This window comes from Pseudophryne corroboree, chromosome 1 (assembly GCF_028390025.1).
Source record: "Pseudophryne corroboree isolate aPseCor3 chromosome 1, aPseCor3.hap2, whole genome shotgun sequence".
Classification (NCBI taxonomy): domain Eukaryota; kingdom Metazoa; phylum Chordata; class Amphibia; order Anura; family Myobatrachidae; genus Pseudophryne; species Pseudophryne corroboree.
The window spans coordinates 461,915,235-461,935,154 of record NC_086444.1 but is presented as its reverse complement, the minus strand read 5'-3'; the positions used below and the strand labels follow the sequence as shown (position 1 = coordinate 461,935,154).

General features: G+C 45.3%; 1 long non-coding RNA gene across 1 annotated transcript in view; it reads right to left on the bottom strand.

Moving 5' to 3' along the window:
- Positions 1 to 4,765: 4,765 nt before the first annotated feature.
- Positions 4,766 to 19,920, bottom strand: part of LOC134903281 (uncharacterized) — a 41,851-nt gene continuing 26,696 nt past the window's right edge. The window contains exons 2-3 of the long non-coding RNA XR_010175747.1: positions 19,826 to 19,916; positions 4,766 to 5,432 (exon numbers count right to left, since the gene is read on the bottom strand). This is a non-coding gene — a long non-coding RNA (uncharacterized LOC134903281). The remainder of the gene's footprint in view (positions 5,433 to 19,825; positions 19,917 to 19,920) is intronic.

Sequence of the window (19,920 nt, the reverse complement as noted above, 5' to 3'; positions counted from 1 at the left end):
CAAGAAGATGGCCCGAACAGCGGCTTATCAGGGATTTAGTTTCACCTGCCTCAGGCAGGTGAAACAAAATCCTTTAAAAAGCAGCTTTGTTTTCAGAGTTTGCGGTCGCAAAAACACAAAGGTTTCACTGAGACTGTGTGTTTTTGTGGGAAAATTTATTTTTTTATGGGCGTATATCCTGTAAAAAACAAATTGGTTAAACATTGGGAAAAATTGCGAAAACTGGGCGTTTTCGCACCCAATGTTTTATCATGCCTAATTAGATACCCCCCCTTAGAATCACATACATGTCAGAATTCGTATATATATATATATATATATATATAGCTTTAGCTGCTTAACTGGTATATAGGGATGCAGTCAATATACCGGCTGTCGGGATTACCGCGTTCAGGAAACTGACTCCGGAATCCAGACAGCGGGTGAAATACCAATACACAGAATCCCGACACATGTTGGGTATTCCTACTCGGTTGGTGTGCCCGCCCCATCAAGCAAGTGGAAATAGAACCTGTGGCGAGCAAAGCGATCCACCGGGTTTGATGCCTGGCGAGCGTGGCGAGCCTGCGAAGGGACTTGCACCACTGATGGGATTTGGGCAGACGGTCGCAGTCGGTATAGTGACAGCTGGCATCCTGTCTGCCGGGATATCATATGTATCCCGTTATATACTGTATTCTGTTAACCTTAGCAGACCAAAAACTAATACTGCAACCACCAGCAAAGCGGGCACTCTTAGGAATATGCAAGATGGCAGCTGATCACTTACCTTCTAATTAGCAACACATTTTCTCTACTTTTTTCAGTCAAGTGCTAAAGGCAATTTTGGAACATTTCACAATTTTATTTTCTTCCTGTTCATCATGATACGTACACTCGCGAGTACATGGAAAGGACATAACGAGTACACTATGGTAAGTACACAGTAAGGACAATACGTGAGGCATACCTTGGGCTGAACCCACATTTTGCCCACTATCTGATTCCCATGCCTTCCACTCCTGACTCTAATTTGGAAAATGTCTGCCTCCGCTACTCGCTGCAGAGTGTTAAAGTGGGTGCTGGACCCTCCCAATTGTACTTTACCAATCTTTTCTTACAGCAAAGTAACAATTTTGCCATTTCCCAGATGAAAACTGATTGGACTCGGGTGTGATCACTTTATTACCCCAAATAATGACTTATCATTTATGAGGGGATATGCAAATGTGAAATGACCCCAAATTGGAAGCTGACATTTATCTTGTCAATAGGTGCTAAATACTATTAAATGGTACATTATTGTTAACTTTGCTTCTTGGCATAAATGGCCATGTTTGTGTTTGTACGGAGAATCATTATAAAAAGTGATATATGTGAAAGTAAAACATTGGCAACTGACCAAATAAGCGTTTTGTTGTACAAACAAATCAGGGTGGTCTGCGGGAGCTGGAGGAGCTTTTACTGCTAGATGCCTCAGATAATGTGACAGTGTCCTGTGGTGGCTTCCCACACTCACACTGCCTTTTGCTGCTTTCCTCCTATCATGTCACCTGTTGCCTGTGAACTCACTGTGCCCCAAAGTTACATTCATAAATTACTAGTAGAATTCATTTCCTTCTGCTATGGCTTTGGAGTAGCAATACAAAATGACCTCCTTAGCTTTGCACAGGTGCATAGTAAAAAGACTGAAATGATTTGTTATAACCACTGTAGCAGGTATTGAGCTCATGTAGAACCGAAACTAGACTTCTCGGTGAACTGTGCCAGAGAGAAAATTGGCGACCCCCCCCCCCCCCCCGCCCTTCACACCACACCACATTTTTCCAAGAGGGATATAAGGCGCATCTTATCTTGCCCCTTCATGGGGAAGGGGCAAGATAAGATTGATCAGATAGAAAGCTCATGCTATCATGCTCCTTCCCATATATTTATATATTTGGGTTTGGACACGAATCCTCTTTATACCACATTCATACACATAACTTGAGAGCTCATTGTTATTCAGTTACAATACCCTTTATTAAATAACACATTTGTATATACTGCCATACTCAAGATTTAAACCTGTAACCTTCTGAATTCTAACCAAACACCCTACATAAAAAGTATGAACACTATATGAAGCTACTGGTACTTTGTAAAAAAAAAAAAACCAGCATTGCAGTTGAGCAGATCTATGTAGTGTGCAGCCACAAATCCAATCTCTTGCAGCTACACACTACATAGTTCTGCTCAGCCATAATGCTGATCATTTTTTCACAAAGTACAAGGTAAGCTTCAAATAGTTAGAATTCTCTAGCTTAGAATTATCTACCTTTCTATGCAAGGGCAGATACAGGGGTTAAAGTGAGCCGAAACAGAGCGGAACCGCATTCCGTCAGTTTCATTTGGAGATGGAACGCAGTTCTGCCTCCGACTCACCTAACCCGACGTCAGTCCGGAACCACAGGGAATAGTCTCCTTCCCTACAGCGGCAGCTGGAGGCAAAAGCTCACTATTGAGCTCCGGCTCCCGAGTCCCGTAGGGTAACTATGGGAAAGACGTCACTACCATGGGGGAATTCTAAAGGGGGCACTACCAAGGGGGAATACTAAAGGGGGCACTACCAAGGGGGCAATATTAAAGGGGGCATTACCAAGGGGGCAATATTAAAGGGGGCATTACCAATGGCGCAATACTAAAGGGGGCACTATCAAGGGAGCAATACTAAAGGGGGCACTACTAAAGGGGCACTACCAAAGGGGCAATACTAAAGGGGGCACTACCAAAAGGGGCAATACTAAAGGGGGCACTACCAAAGGGCAATACTACAGGGGGCATTACTATGGCCACTACAAAAGAGGCAATACTACAGGGGGCATTGCTAGGGGCACTACTACAGGGGCCATTACCAAAGGGGCATTAATACTGGGGGCACTACTAATGGGGGCAGGAGTGATGCCAGTTATGCAGTGGGGCATGGGGCATTACCACTGAGGGTTTTACTACAGGGGGCATTACTGCTGGAAGCACTACTACAGGAGGCATTACTACTGGGGGCACTACTAATAGGGGCACTGCATAACTGGCATCACTCCTGGGGGCATAAGGGGCACTGCATAAGGGGCACCACTACTATGGGCTCTACATAAGGGGCACTACCACTGTGGGCATTGCATAAGGGGCACTACCACTACAGTGGGCATTGCATAAGGGGCACTACTGCTCTGGGTATTATGTGATTAGTGGCATTAATACTGTGGGCATTGTGTATAAGGGGCACTACTGTGTGTCATAACATGAATAATGTGGTGTAATGTGAATAAGATTGTGCTACTGAGCATCGTAATGTGAATTGGGGATACTATTGCATGACCACGCCCATTTCTTTTTGAGACCACGCCCCTTTTTGCAGCAAGGGGTGGGGCTGAGTTCCACCACCTCTCTAGGACCACTTTAAGCACTGGTAAGATAGCTCAATGAATAGGTTGTCTGACTGCAATGGGTTAGAATCCTGGGTGTGTCAGCAAATTGAAATGTAATAAAGGACAGTGTGACTGAATAACAAAGAAATCTCAAGCTGTGTTCATGAATGTTGCATAGGTATTAGCGACAGTAGGGGTCAGGGTTGGTGACAGAAGCAGTCAGGAGATTCTGGGCTGCACGTGAAAGTAATTAAAACAGATTATTGACAAGTGCCGTCAACAGCGCCCCCTACCTTGCAGCGCTATTTGTGGTGCCCCCTTCGCACACACCTAGTTACGGCCCTAAGCTCATGAAAGGAATTTTGCAGTTATTAGTAAAAATAGTGCAACCAAACACTATTTCTACCTCTAATCACTAGTTTAGGTAATGAGGGGTATGATTCCATTCCAGGCAATGTATATCAAGAGCCTCCGGAGCGGTTATGAAGAGCACTACACAATCATCTATCTTCGCTGGTTTTCTTTCGCACCCAAAAAAGCCGCCAAAATCTGCAAATATTTACTACTGCAATAGACCTTAATGTGCGCAATGGTGATGATCGATGTCATATTGGCAAGAATTGTATCAGCCACACATAGATAAACTAATATGGCTGTTGCACCTTTTCAGGAGGCACATTCATATCGTGTTTTAGGCACAATATCTATAATTTCTTATCGTCGCATTAAAGATCACCTGGTTTTACCAAAACAACACATGCTCGGTCCCTGCAGTGTGTAAGAATAAAGTGATCCCTGATGGTCTATGTCCAGGTTTGGCTCTGGGAGGAACCCACTCCCCGAGAGGAAATCTGTTCTAGAGCGCCATCATGGCAACATGTCTCTACTAGTGCAAATGCAACCTGGAATATCAGAATAGTGACTATAAAACTCTGATAGTACAGGACAGCAGATTGCTAGCAGAACAACAAAAAATATACATGAAACAAAAACACATCAGTAACACTGCTTGCTGAGTACATGCGCATGTTATCTGCATTTTTCTTTAAATCTTTCATAAACCGATACATTATCTTTTTGGAAGCTGTTCAATAAAACAATATTTAAACTGCATGATATTTGAACTTGTATTGGAATGCACTTACCTTTAACTTCCTCCTTACATGCTGAACTCATCATTGAAGACAATGTAAAGCAATACATATATTTATAATGAGGTAAAAAGTAAATCGAACAAAATAAATATTTCTTTAGTATTGCCATTGTTAGCTTTGACATTCTTTTTTTTTTAATAATATGTTTATTGAAATTTTTCATTTACATATAAGTATATATGAAGAGACATATAGAATAAACTAAAATGTTGAAGATTGCATGGAAATACAGAACATAATATACAAACAGAGGTATCCTAGTGTAAATCGGCCTGATGTGAAAACATCGTCGTATATAAAGAAGCTTTTTACATACACCGAGCCATAATGCAACTGGAAAAACTAGAGGTATGAAACCGCATCAATTGTAACCGGTTGCTACCGAAATCTAACCAATCACACCCCATGACTAAAAAGGGGTGGTAAACCGTATATAACCGCATAATGCATCAGCATTTCCATACAGTATTAACTGATACTAAAAAAGAGAGAAGATCAAAGAGACAGAAAAAACAAGAAATAAGAAATAAAATATAAAAGTATTTGTGGGGGTGGAACACACGAGGGAAGAGGGGGGAGGGAAGTGATGGGATGAAGATGAGTGTGAGGGCCAGCCCATAACACTCATTATAACCATGTAGAGTGCCAGATAGAGGAGAAAGGCAGATACATACTCTAAAAGAAAACAGTGAGGCTATTTAAACATTTGTATATGATCCATAGGAGGACAAGGAGCAATCTAGAGTTTTCAAAATATGTTGTTTGGTAGAGGGGGGTAAAGTATCCAGGAAAGGGCTCCATTTGAGGCAGAATTTCCGTGTGGCAAAGGAAGGCGAAGTCAAAACCGTTTTTCTATCATAGTTCAACAGTTGCAATAATTTTTGCTGAATTTCTGAAATGGAAGGGGCAGAACGTTTAACCCATTTAATCAGTATACATTTTTTGCCAAGCGTGAGAATTACACTGAGGAGAGCAAAGCTTCTTGGATTAATCTGCCAGTTTGTAAAATTGAAAGTAAGACAGGCTAACTGATCCGGTATAACATTCGAGGAGAATAATCTATTAACATAAGCACTAAGTTTACAACAAAAACATCTAATTTTTCTACATTCCCATACGCAGTGTAAAAATGTTGCTAAGGACTTTCCACACTTAAGGCAATCACCTGATTCCGAGGGTAGCATATGAGATCGTTGTGAGGGTGAGATGTATGCTCTATGTAAAAATCTCAAGTGAACTTCCTGAAAATATACTGAAGATAAAAATTTTAGGGACCTCTCACAAGGACGTGTAATATCAGTAATGCTGGACAAAGTGGGTATATCAGTTTTCCATTTAGAGAGTAAGTTATCCCATTGTACAGTAGGCAAACAAGAAAGCAAAATAGAATACGCATATTTCACTTTATATGGACGCACCTGGGAAGATTGCAGGAGATTATCAATGGCATGAGAAGCAGGGTTTACGCTATGGGGGTCACTCAGTTGAGCTTTAGAAACACAAGAAAGTACAAAGTGACGCACCTGGAAGTACATATACATGTGGCGTGGAGATAAGTCAAATTTTTGGCAAAGATCCGAATAGGAGTAAAGAACTCCTCCAGGATCAAATACTTTGTGGAAGGAATCTAGACCCTTCTCTTTCCAGAGGAAGTACGTGGCATTATGTAGCGAGGGTGGGAATGCCGGGTTGCCCCACAACGGGATATATTGAGAGAAACGAGGATCACGTTGACAGTGTTTATTAATAGCAACCCATGCGGAAAAAGTGTCCCTGAATAAGATATGGCTCTTTATTTGAGAAGGTATCTAAGTTGGATGCAAGTGTATCAATGCGCTAGGAGCAAATGGGGAAAATATCGCTAACTCCAAGTCATGATCGATATATTGTGTAGTGTAATAGAGCCAGTCAACAATGTATCGAAAATGGACTGCTAGGGAATATGCCTGTATATCAGGAGCCACAAAACCACCATTCGCTTTAGGAGATTTTGATTTCTGCCTGGCTATGCGTGGTCTTTTACCTTGCCAAAGAAACCTTGAAAAAAGTGCCTCAAGCTTGAGTGTATCAGAATGCGTCAATGAAATGGGGAGCATTTGCATTAAATAAAATAATTTGGGGAAGATAATACACTTAATCACCTCAAGTCTTCCTAAAAGAAACAAGGGTAAGTCCTTTCAAGATTCCAATTTTAGGGCTAAATTGTCTATAGTATGGGAATAATTAATTTTATAGAGATTTGTAAGATCGGAGCAGACATTAATACCTAAATATTTGAAGTGGGACTGCGTCATTTTAAAGGTAGGAATGTCAGGGTGGGAGATTATAGAAGAAAATAAATTACCCAATAATAAAAGTTCCGATTTATTAACATTAATTCTATAACCGGCAATTTTTCCAAAAGAATAAATCATCTGTAATAAGGATGGCAATGATTGCTCTGGATTTGCTAAAAATTAAAGAGTGTTATCAGCAAACAGTGCAATTTTCAAAACCTGCGATCCAATGGTAATTCCATGGATATGGGGTGATTTACGAACAGCTATTGCTGAGGGTTCAATCGATAGATCAAAAAGGAGAGGGGAAAGTGGGCAGCCTTGTCTCGTCCCCCTCTGTAATATGAAGGGGGAGGATAGAAGACCGTTACAGGAAATAGAAGAAGGGGAAGAATATAAGGTGCGAATAATGGATACAAAAGAATCAGGGAAGCCAAATCTGTGTAGGGTTTTAAAGAGATAGGGCCAAAGTAAAAGGTCAAAGGCCTTTTCCGCATCTATAGATAAAATGAGTGCAGGGGGAGAATTTGCAGAGGAGGTCGAGTTAGCATGCTGGATGACCGAGGGGACCCGTCTGAGATTTACAACCGAATGCCGACCAGATATGAATCCTGTTTGATCTTTATGAATAATTAGCGGCATAATTGGTTTCAGTCTCTGTGCTAGGATAGAGGTAAAAATGTAAAAGTCAACATTTAATAATGATGAATCCTGTTTGATCTTTATGAATAATTAGCGGCATAATTGGTTTCAGTCTCTGTGCTAGGATAGAGGTAAAAATTTAAAAGTCAACATTTAATAATGAGATAGGCCTATAGGAGCCCGGTAAGGAAAGGTTCCTGCCGGTTTTAGGGAGGACTTTGATCATGGCGTCTGTAAATCTATCGGGAAGAATCCCTTCGGTCAGAATTTTGTTGAAAACAGCCTGCAAAGTCAAGCTTATCTTATGAGACATTAGTTTATAAAATTCATTTGTGAATCCATCTGGCCCTGGGGCTTTACATGGCTTAAGTCGTTTTATAGTCCCTAAGATTTCAGTAAGGGTAATGGGGGATGTTAAAGAAGATATTAACTCAGCAGGCACTTGGGGTAAGGGTAGGTTGTCCCAGAATTGGGGGGGTAAACATCATGAGAAGAAAAAGTGTCTTTCGGATCAGGAGAAGAATATAAAGAGACATAATAATCACGCATAATGGCTGCAATTTGAGTATTAGAAGAGGAGAGGGAACCATCCGAAGTTTGTAGGGGATGAACCACCATTGGTTTTCTAGATCCCTGCAGTAATGAAGTAAGAAGTTTACCCGCCTTGTTCCCAAAGCGGTGAAACTTATAACTTACATTAAACTGGTATTTATCTCCTGCTAATTGCAGAAGATCGTTAAAAGTAGATTTAGCCAGGAGATAAGCTGTTTTATTTTCAATTGAGGGATGTAATTTAAAAGCCTGATAGGCTGTGGATAGGGTGGTTTGTGTTTCCAGATATGCCTGGTTAGGAGTAGTGATGAGCGTGTTCGGTTCGGCGGAATCCGAACCCCCCCGAACTTCACCCATTTTACACGGTTCTGAGGCAGATTCGAATCTTCCCGCCTTGCTCGGTTAACCCGAGCGCGCCCGAACGTCATCATCCCGCTATCGGATTCTCGCAAGATTCGGATTCTATATAAGGAGCCGCGCGTCGCCGCCATTTTTCACTCGTGCATTGAAAATGATAGTGAGAGGACGTGGCTGGCGTCCTCTCAGTTTTATTCAGGTGGCTGCAAATATCTGTGCTCACTGCTTTATTGTGGGGACTGGGGACCAGCAGTATTATATAGGAGGAGTACAGTGCAGAGTTTTGCTGACCAGTGACCACCAGTATTATACGTTCTCTGCCTGAAAAACGCTCCATATCTGTGCTCAGTGTGCTGCATATATCTGTGCTCACACTGCTTTATTGTGGGGATTGGGGACCAGCAGTATTATATAGGAGGAGTACAGTGCAGAGTTTTGCTGACCAGTGACCACCAGTATTATACGTTCTCTGCCTGAAAAACGCTCCATATCTGTGCTCAGTGTGCTGCATATATCTGTGCTCACACTGCTTTATTGTGGGGACTGGGGACCAGCAGTATTATATAGAAGGAGTACAGTGCAGAGTTTTGCTGACCAGTGACCACCAGTATTATACGTTCTCTGCCTGAAAAACGCTCCATATCTGTGCTCAGTGTGCTGCATATATCTGTGCTCACACTGCTTTATTGTGGGGACTGGGGACCACCAGTATTATATAGGAGGAGTACAGTACAGAGTTTTGCTGACCAGTGACCAGTGACCACCAGTATTATACGTTCTCTGCCTGAAAAACGCTCCATATCTGTGCTGCATTGTAGTATATAGTAGGAGTACAGTGCATAATTTTGCTGACCACCAGTATATAATATATAGCAGTACGGTACAGTAGGCCACTGCTCTACCTACCTCTGTGTCGTCAAGTATACTATCCATCCATACCTGTGGTGCATTTCAGTTTTGCACAGTTTGCTGACCACCAGTATATAATATATAGCAGTACGGTACGGTAGGCCACTGCTCTACCTACCTCTGTGTCGTCAAGTATACTATCCATCCATACCTGTGGTGCATTTCAGTTTTGCACAGTTTGCTGACCACCAGTATATAATATATAGCAGTACGGTACAGAAGGCCACTGCTCTACCTACCTCTGTGTCATCAAGTATACTATCCATCCATACCTGTGTTGCATTTCAGTTTTGCACAGTTTGCTGACCACCAGTATATAATATATAGCAGTACGGTACAGTAGGCCACTGCTCTACCTACCTCTGTGTCGTCAAGTATACTATCCATCCATACCTGTGGTGCATTTCAGTTGTGCGCAGTATATATAGTAGTAGGCCATTGCTATTGATACTGGCATATAATTCCACACATTAAAAAATGGAGAGAAAAAATGTGGAGGGTAAAATAGGGAAAGATCAAGATCCACTTCTACCTCGTGCTGAAGCTGCTGCCACTAGTCATGGCCGAGACGATGAAATGCCATCAACGTCGTCTGCCAAGGCCGATGCCCAATGTCATAGTAGAGAGCATGTAAAATCAAAAAAACAAAAGTTCAGTAAAATGACGCAAAAATCAAAATTAAAAGCATCTGAGGAGAAGCGTAAACTTGCCAATATGCCATTTATGACACGGAGTGGCAAGGAACGGCTGAGGCCCTGGCCTATGTTCATGGCTAGTGGTTCAGCTTCACATGAGGATGGAAGCACTCATCCTCTCGCTAGAAAACTGCAGTGCCACTCCTAGATGGGCCAGGTGTTTGTGTCGGCCACTTGGGTCGCTTAGCTTAATCACACAGCTACCTCATTGCGCCTCTTTTTTTCTTTGCATCATGTGCTGTTTGGGGACTATTTTTTTTAAGTCCCATCTTGTCTGACACTGCAGTGCCACTCCTAGATGGGCCAGGTGTTTGTGTCGGCCACTTGGGTCGCTTATCTTAGTCACACAGCTACCTCATTGCGCCTCTTTTTTTCTTTGCATCATGTGCTGTTTGGGGACTATTTTTTTGAAGTGCCATCCTGTCTGACACTGCAGTGCCACTCCTAGATGGGCCAGGTGTTTGTGTCGGCCACTTGGGTCGCTTAGCTTAGTCACACAGCTACCTCATTGTGCCTCTTTTTTTCTTTGCATCATGTGCTGTTTGGGGACTATTTTTTTGAAGTGCCATCCTGTCTGACACTGCAGTGCCACTCCTAGATGGGCCAGGTGTTTGTGTCGGCCACTTGGGTCGCTTAGCTTAGTCACACAGCTACCTCATTGCGCCTCTTTTTTTCTTTGCATCATGTGCTGTTTGGGGACTATATTTTTGAAGTGCCATCCTGTCTGACACTGCAGTGCCACTCCTAGATGGGCCAGATGTTTGTGTCGGCCACTTGGGTCGCTTAGCTTAGTCATCCAGCGACCTCGGTGCAAATTTTAGGACTAAAAATAATATTGTGAGGTGTTCAGAATAGACTGGAAATGAGTAAAAATTATGGTTATTGAGGTTAATAATACTATGGGATCAAAATGACCCCCAAATTCTATGATTTAAGCTGTTTTTGAGGGGTTTTTGTAAAAAAACACCCGAATCCAAAACACACCCGAATCCGACAAAAAATTTTCAGGGAGGTTTTGCCAAAACGCGTCCGAATCCAAAACACGGCCGCGGAACCGAATCCAAAACCAAAACACAAAACCCGAAAAATGTCCGGTGCACATCACTAGTTAGGAGATTTCTTAAGATGTGAGTTATAGGAGATCACTTCCCCCCTCAAAACCGTCTTAGCAGTTTGCCAAAAAAGGGAAGGGTTATCCAATGCATGAGCAGAGTTATCCAATCGAAAATTCTCCCAAATATCATCACATTTATGTTTGAAACCATCCGATTTTGCTAAATGTGAAGGAAATTTCCATAAAGGAGGAGAAGTTTTTTCCGTTGCATAAGTCAATTCAATCCACACCATTTCATGATTTGAGATAGAAATCGGTTCAATGGTGGCTTGGCGAATATTAGGGAAGAGTAGGGAAGCAACCAGGATATAGTCTATATGAAACCAAGTGTAATGGGCCATAGAAATGCAGGAATACTGTTTTTCGATTGGATTCAATGCTTGCCAGACATCTACGAGGTTAAGTCTTTTGGCAAGCCAGGGAACACCTAGTTTGGGGAGGGGCCGAGATCGACTAGTATCATGGGATTTATCCATATATAGAGAGGAGACTAAATTAAAATCTCCACAGAGAAAGAACACGGAGGGAATTGATATATGACAGAAGTGTCATAAACCTCCTGGCCAGTGAACTCATACTCTTATCAGGCACACAAAGGGTTAGCAATTTTGTTGGGAGGGCTTAAAAAGTGTTGACAGGTTTATGATTGGTTTAAGTGTATAGGGGAAGGGGTTTAGGGTTGCTAAGTAGGGAATGTTCTAGTAAATCAGCCTCTCTTCGTTTGGACGTTGGACAGAGAAGTACAGTATTAAATAAGTGTATTTTCTCTGGTGCTTATTCTCTCATTAAACTTTCTCCTTTTTCTATTCCTTTTCTACTCCTTTTCCTACTGTTCAGTATCTTATATCATCTTTTTTCTTCATTTTCCTGTCTTTTCTTTCCTCTAAATATCTAATAAAATGTCTGTGGTGCGCGGTAGAAACAGCGCTGCTAGGCCGCGCAGGGCCGTAGTCCCCCCCCCCCCCGCCCATTACCTCATGCGCTCTGATAGCGGTCCTGCGCAGGGAGCCGAGGATGGCGACGGAGCGGGCCGTGGGCGCTCACAGAGGCGGGCGATCGGTGCGGCTGGTGTGCCCGGAGGAAGCCGGCCGGCGCAGAGATGGTAGCTACCGGGAGGTCGCGGTCGCTCGCGGAGGCGGGCGGCTGCATCTCCTCCTGGGGCTGCAGGATGCATACAGCATGTGCGCGGCAGAGGTCATCCCAGGGACCGGGCGGCTGTACGCGGCCTCTCCGGTTCCCTGGGACGCGGTGCGGCCGTGGCCTCCGCCGGCGGGTCTCGAGTACTGGGACGGGCCCGCGGGGGTCTTGTGGCTGAGGCACATAATTATGTGGTGTCTGGGGGGCAGCGACTTGTGGGGGCTCGCGCTGTTAGGCAACGGTTGCCCAGGAGGGGGGATCAGGTCGTTAGTATAATTTCATGCTCTGCGAGGTGTGCGCAGGGGGCACGTTTTCCTCACGATGGATGGCGTGCCGCCGGTTGGCAATGCTAGGGACCGTCGCCGTGTTAGGCGTCAGAGGCAGCGTGAAAGCGGGAGTGAGTCAAGCGACGGCACCCCTTCCGTGGCAGGGCGGTCGTCGCAGAGCGGCTCGGTCGTGGATGCTGCTCCCACCTCCAGGAATAGAGGTGGGGCGGGTCCCTCTTGGCGTGACGAAGGTCATATGCGGCAGTAGTAAGGGGTTCTGACGGGGCGCAGCTCTGGCAGACAGAGGTCAGCAGCGACAGGGCAGGTAACGGCTGCGCAAGGAGTGGCTGCGGATGCAGCGGGTGTGTCGGCCATATGTGCCGCAGTGGTGGCAGCCTTGGTCCCCCTGCTTACCACCGGACCCGGTGGGTTGCTGGGGGGCGGGGCATTAGACGCTGGGGCAGTTTCGTCCCGATTGGCACAGGCGCTGGGAACGGCAGTGGCGTCAGCTGTAACTAGCGCGGCTAGTTCAGGTCAGGTCACGGCTCCTAGTGTCAGTAATGTACCTGGCAGGTCTGGAGTATTCTCTTCTCTCACATCTGCAGCTGAAGCGAATTGAGCTGACGACGGGATGGATCAAGTTCCAACTGTGAGATCAAGAAGGAGCGAGGCTGTGACGGAGCGTGTGGTAGACGCATTAGGTGAGTCCGCATCTGATCCGGATTGAGCTGGCTCGGGGACAAGTGCCGCTGGTTCGTCTGCGTCGGCAACGGAGGGGTCTTCTTCTTCCTCTGCGCGTTATAGAAGGCGTAGGCATAGAGGGCATAGACGGAGTCATGAAGAGGATAGTTTGTCTTCCACATCCTCAGGGTCCTCGGGATCGGCTCGGGAGCACAGGAGGCACTCTAGGCGTAGAGGTAAGAAGAGGCGCAGGCGATCGTCCACTTCAAGTATGTCCGTGGAATCAGGACAGTCAGATGAGGTCCGCTGCGCTAACACGGCAGTGCTTAGAGGTTTAAGGCCGCATGTGAAGGATCAGATTAGGAAGGGCCGCTATGTAAACATCTTCGCCCTAGCAGGCAAGTACAAAAAAGCGCTTGCAGCGGCCAGGCAGAAAGGAGAAGCGGCTGAGGAAGCATACATGTCATACCAGAATTGGTTAAACGGTATGTGTATGTTTACAACTTGCTATTTGGGAACGCGACCGAATGAACATATCGACGCACAGTAATACGTTATATGTTCTTGATGCATAGGCTATCCACAAAGGGCTCGGCCGGGCGGTATTATGACGAATAGTTTAGTCGTGAACAGCGCGGTCGTGAGGTGATGGACCTCTGGAAGAAAAATGTAGAGCTTTATTTGGCTGTGACTAATAATGATGAGTCACCTACGGAGGCGGTTCCGATACGGCGGAGAAGTCGCGGTTTCTGGAACCCCCCCCGCAAAAGGCATTTGCAGGTAGTGCAGGTGGCGCGAGAACGGGACATGGAAAATGTTTCACTTTCAACAACTGGCAGTGTTCCTTGGGAACAAAGTGTGTGTTTATGTTAGGGTCTCCTGCTCTGTGCTGCCACGTCGTCATGGCAACCGGGAGACAAGTGCTAGCGGAGTAACCTGAGCGTAGCTGATACTCCGGTTCGGGTCTTTTGCTGTGCAGTGGTTACAGGCTCTGTGCACGGCAGGGGATCCGGTGCTGGTTTTTGTGCTCACAGTCTGTGAGGTCTGAGTGGGGCGTGGACAGCACCTGCTATATAAACCCTCTTCTCAGGTTAGGCAGATGCTGCTGAATCTTTGTTGGTTAGTCAGTTCCTGAAAGCTAGCTAGTACTGTGTAAACTTTGTATTTGTTTGTTGCTTACTGCAAATAGGCCTTGGGATTTGGTATTACACTCTGCCAATCCAGACCTAGCAGTAAGACTGGAGTCAGTCGTTTAACCTGCTGGGGTTCTTTTGCTACTCTGTGAACCTAGCAAGTTTGCGGCTGTATTCTCAGACTTGCCTGCCAAAATCCTTTCTCACTGTGCAAGGTGTTCAGGTGTCAGTTTAGTGGCAGTAAGCTGAACCAGTGCACTGCAAGTGAGGACTAGGATTGTGGAGACTCTCCTTGTGTCTATTATTCCATCTCTGACCAAGGAGTTTACTGCCACACCCGTTGGTAACCCTTTAGGGTTTTGCTGTTGCCCTTAGCAACAGCATTTCGGGTTTTCTACGTATTAAATCACTACATCTCGCTTCTTTCCATCTGAGCATTCCTAATACTAGGGAGACACCCAGTTTCTTAGCCTTTGGGCTTCTCTGTTCACTTTGTGTTTATTTTGTTACCCTATCACCTTCTGTGTATGTAATGTCATATTCCCCAGTCTGTCTGTGAGTTCATTTGTTTTGCATCCCTCACCGTTCAGACACCAGTACATTCCTGCTGGCACTGGTGTGCATAACATATTCAGCAGCCTTATACTCCTGTTGAAATTTTGTGGGAATATGGAGCATACCCCTCAAAATATTTTGCAACAGGTGGTCGATCAGGTGCAGGTCCTGACTCGACAATTTAATGATTTGTCCATTAAAATGCACACCTCGCAGGCCGCTGGCGGAGCTCCCGCAGCAGCAGTACCTTCAGGGGTTAAGGAGCCGAAAGTAAATCTCCCGGATCGTTTTTCTGGAGATCGCTCGCAGTTCTTTCAAGGAGAGCTGCAAGCTATATTTCCAGCTTAGGCCTCAGTCTTCTGGGTCGGAGATTCAGCGGGTGGGCATAGTGATTTCCTTGCTACAAGGAGACCCACAGGTCTGGGCATATGGGTTGCAGCCTGACTGTCCGTCGCTTAAAAGTGTTGATGTTTTTTTTACGGCACTGGGCATGTTGTATGATGACCCTGACAAGACAGCCTCAGCCGAGGCTCAGATTTCGATCCTTAAGCAAGGGCGAAGGCCAGTTGAGGTTTATTGTACGGAGTTTCGGAAGTTGGCCCATGATACCCAGTGGAATGACCCAGCCCTGAGACACCAGTACCGAAGAGGTCTTTCTAACCAGTTAAAAGACCAACTGGTACAATATCCCTTGCCTGATAGCTTGGATCAGCTCATGCAGTTATCCATTCGGGTGGATAGACGGCTGAGAGAGCGCAGGCTTGAAAGGGAGACCGAGGTTTCCTTCTTTCCCAAGGGAACCTCAGACTCTGAGGAATTTTCCGAGGAGCCTATGCAGATTGGGGCTACCCGCCTCTCCTCGCGTGAGAAGACGCGGAGGAGACAGCAGGGGTTATGTTTGTACTGTGGGAATAAAGGTCATGTGGTAGTATCATGCCCAGAAAAGCCGGAAAACTTCAGGGCCTGAGGGTGATGGGAAATATCCTGTCAGGTCAGAAGTCGGAATTTCCCAAGAAGACTTTTATCATTCCGGTGACCTTGAAGATCCTCGGTCAAACTGTCAAGACTGAGGCCTTTGTGGACAGTGGGGCCGACGGGGTTTTTATGGACCGCCAATTCGCCCTGAAACACTCTGTTCCCTTAGTACCCTTGGCATCGGAAATTGAGATTTGTGGGTTAAACGGGGAACCATTATCCCAGGGTAAAATTACCTCTTGCACTAGCCAGATTTCTTTGTTTATTGGAGCCACACACTCTGAAAAATTGTCCTTTTATGTGACTGTCTGTACTTTTGCCCCATTGGTGTTGGGGTTACCCTGGTTAAGGGCCCACAATCCTCAATTTGACTGGGTCTCTGGGGAGATTCTTAGTTGGGGTACTGATTGTTTCAGGAGTTGCTTGAGCCTTCCAGTCAGGCTTTCGCAGCTAAGTTTGCCAGGATTGCCAGGATGTTATGCAGATTTTGTGGACGTGTTCTCCAAAAGAGTTGCAGAGGTACTACCTCCCCATCGCCCCTATGACTGTGCCATTGATTTGTTGCCGAGTGCTAAGCTTCCTAAGAGCAGGTTGTACTCCCTGTCACGTCCTGAGACTCAGGCTATGGCAGAGTACATTCAGGAGAACTTGGCTAAGGGATTTATCAGACCTTCACAGTCTCCAGTTGGGTCGGGGTTCTTCTTCGTGGGTAAAAAGGACGGTTCGTTGCGACCCTGCATCGACTTCAGGGAATTGAACCGTATCACGATTAAAAACTCATACCCACTGCCTCTCATTTCGGTCTTGTTTGACCAGCTTCGTACTGCCACCATTTTTTCTAAGATTGACCTACGCGGTGCGTACAATCTAATCCGAATAAGAGAGGGGGATGAATGGAAGACTGCCTTTAATACCCGCTCAGGGCATTATGAATATTTGGTGATGCCTTTTGGGCTCTGTAATGCCCCGGCAGTCTTCTAGGACTTCATGAACGATGTGCTCAGGGAATATTTGGATAGATTCTTAGTTGTATACTTAGATGACATCCTAATCTTCTCCCATTCCCTGGAGGAACATCGGAAGCATGTACGCTTAGTCCTCCAGAAACTCAGAGACCACCGGCTTGGGGCGAAGCTGGAGAAGTGCGAATTTGAAGTTTAGCAAATTGCATTTCTAGGATATATTATCTCCCCAGAAGGTTTCCAAATGGAGGGTTCCAAGGTACAGGCAGTCCTGGATTGGGTGCAGCCCACTAGTTTGAAGGCGCTTCAGCGTTTTCTGGGCTTTGTGAATTTTTATAGACGATTTATCGCTGGATTTTCGTCTATAGTGGCGCCCTTGGTGGCACTCACTAAGAAAGGGGCGGATGAGGACTTCCTGTTCCGGCTGCATGGAGTGAGCAGCTCGTCTCACTGCTCCCCTCCGTATGAAGCTTATCTGACACTTTTACAAGGCTTATTTAGCCTCCAACCTCCCCCTAATACATCACCCTCTTGTCAGCAGCCACTGTGAGAAATTCAGCCCGAATCTCTCCCCCCTCCTCCTTCAACACACAACGAGGAGAGACACGCTGCAGGCACCAGGCATCAGACGGAGTCACAGCTCACCTCTACGAAGCCCACCAACGTATACACACAGTGCTAGCAGGCGCTTCACTGCACATAATTAAGGCTCCCCTTCCTGAGTAAAGGGTGCAAGGGCACATTAAGAAGAGAGACACACGCTGCTGTTACGGATCACGTGTCACACACCACTGAGCTCCGTGCTGAGACAACAACAGACGGAGAGATAAACAGCTCCCAGGAGGTAAGACACATACCCTGTTCTACTTAAGACTGCACACTGGCTAGTGAAATGGAAAAATACATCACATACTCACAACCTGCCAGATCACAACAACAGTCACTAAGACAAATTAAAAGGAGTCCTGACCCAGTTATGAGGCCAGATACAGAAACACTGGCAGTTTCCCCAGCCTCAAAGAAAAAAATTGCACCTGCCCCATTGGATGAAGAACAGGTCTCCCAGCTCAGGGAACGCAATACTCCTCTCACATATGGAGATCTGGTTGATGCTATAGCCTCTACAGTGGGCCCAATGCTTTCCAAAGCAGTCAGCGACATCTCTACCCAATTGAACCAACTCTCAATTAGAGTCACCACTGCTGAAAACACGATTGGCACAGTGGCTCACCATTTAGCAGACTTGCAAGGTGAAGTTAAAAGGCTAGAGAAAGAGAACTACCATATAATTAATAAACTAGAAGAAATAGAGAATCGATTACGGAGGAACAATATACGCGTAGTGGGACTACCTGAAACATTCAAAGGGCCAACTCTAGAGGATTTTGTCAAAACCACCCTACCCCAAATCTTAGGGATTCAGGAAATCTGCAAAGACTTAGTAATCGAAAGAGTACACAGGATAGGCCCTCTCCCAAGACCGAACGACTCCCGCCCTAGAGTTAAGTGCCTCAGTTATACCCACAAAGTGGAATTGTGGAAAGCCTCCCGAAAACAACCCATACTGAAATGGGAAGGACTGACGCTACGACTATTTCAAGACTTCTCAGTCGAATTGACCAAAGCCCGCAGAGCTTTCTCCCCCATCTGCTCACGCCTTATTGCTGATAAACAAAAATTCGCTATAATCTACCCAGCTAAGCTACGCATCTTTTATAAGGACAAACACTATGACTTTAATTCTCCTAATGATGCTACTGAATTTCTCAAAGATTCAACCAACTCCTTGGAATCAGACATCGCCGACCATGACTAACAGAGACTCACAATAGACAATCCCACCTCAATAAGAACTCTCCACTCCCAGGAAAAACGTATCCAGATCCATGCCAACACTAGGGGGGCAGGGAAAGTTACCTTAGATTAGGCTGATTACGGAGTCAGCATGCTCCGGGTTATTGATGGGATTTTTCCCACGACAATTGCACTGTTTATTTTTATTTTTTTCTCTATGGTTACGGAAGTTACATGACTGTTTATTACTTCGATCTGATATGTTTTTCAGATCTCGTTCTGAGACAAATTTCTCACCCAATTATGTCTGTCTCCCCCCCCCCTTCAATGTTCTCTTCCTCCCCCCAAACTTCCCTTTCCCCCTTCCCCCACGTATCTGGTTTAGGATACTTGACGATGTTAGGCTTGACCGAAGTTATGAAGCATGGCGACACTTAAGATAGGATCATTAAATGTGGGCGGGTTTAATTCCCCTGCTAAACGCAGGAAGATTCTGGTATACTGTAATAAACTAAAACTGGATATAATCTTCATTCAAGAAGCACACCTGATTCATTCTGAAATGCTAAAGCTCCAGATGATAGGCTGGAAACTAGTAGCTTGTGCCCCCTACTCATCAAAGGCAAGGGGTGTTGTAACCTTGATACAACGTTCCCTCCCTCTTGAAATATTTAATACAACTTCAGATCCTGAGGGCAGGTTTTCTGTAGCTCATGTCTCCATTTACGCTAAACCATATAGCCTGTGCAATGTCTATGCTCCCACAATTTACAAAAAATACTTTTTCATGCATCTCATCTCTGAACTTTCACAATACTCACACTGCTCCTTAATAATCGGAGGAGATTTCAATCTAATCTCGGACAAAACCCTAGACAGATCAGCCACCCCCAGAAGAGGCTTCTCTCTACCCAAACTAGGAATACCACAATTCACTGAACAACTGAACTTGGTAGACGTGTGGAGAGCCTCCAACCCCACCACAAAAGACTTTACTTGTCTCTCGGCGGCCTATCACACTCTATCAAGAATAGATTACATACTGATTTCTCAGACCCTGTTCACAAGGGCATCCTCCCCCACTATCGAACCAATCACGATTTCAGACCATGCACTGCTATGGCTTGTCCTACATGTCTCTGAAGAGCAATCCTCCCAAATCATCTGGCGATTCCCATCACACCTAACATCTTCCTCCGATTTTAAATCGATGTTGACAGACAGTTGGAAAACCTACCTTTCCAACAACCAGTCTCAGGCGATCTCCAACCCCTCCTTGTTCTGGCAGGCGGCTAAAACTGTCATGAGGGGTGACATAATTTCATACACTGC